Genomic DNA, 416 nt, shown 5'->3' with positions numbered 1-416 from the left:
CAACTATGACATTGATCTAAACCAATCACAAGCAACATTATTTAGGTAACAAATTAATTAGCCAGCTTTAGAACACCATTCACGCAAAAAAAAAAAACGAAAAAAGCACATTCAACGAACACTCTAACATCAACATGCAATTGAAAAAAAAAAACAAGAGTGAATCCTACTAAACTTTGAAACCATAAAACCTTACACCAACCTGGATGATGACAACAGCTTCCTCCACTCAACTCCGTCAAGGACACCGTCAATTGTGCAGTTACAATTATCATTTGGGACCCTGTCAGCAGCCTTGCCAGCAATGCACTCAGTACAACCGTTAGGTGCTCCATCGAATGTTTCTTGTTTTGGGTGAAGAAGAGGACAAGGATTTGGTATTTCTGTAAATAAGGGTTAGGGATTGGGGGGGGGTT

This window comes from Arachis ipaensis, chromosome B01 (genome assembly GCF_000816755.2).
Source record: "Arachis ipaensis cultivar K30076 chromosome B01, Araip1.1, whole genome shotgun sequence".
Lineage (NCBI taxonomy): Eukaryota > Viridiplantae > Streptophyta > Magnoliopsida > Fabales > Fabaceae > Arachis > Arachis ipaensis.
This window is presented reverse-complemented; position numbering follows the sequence as displayed.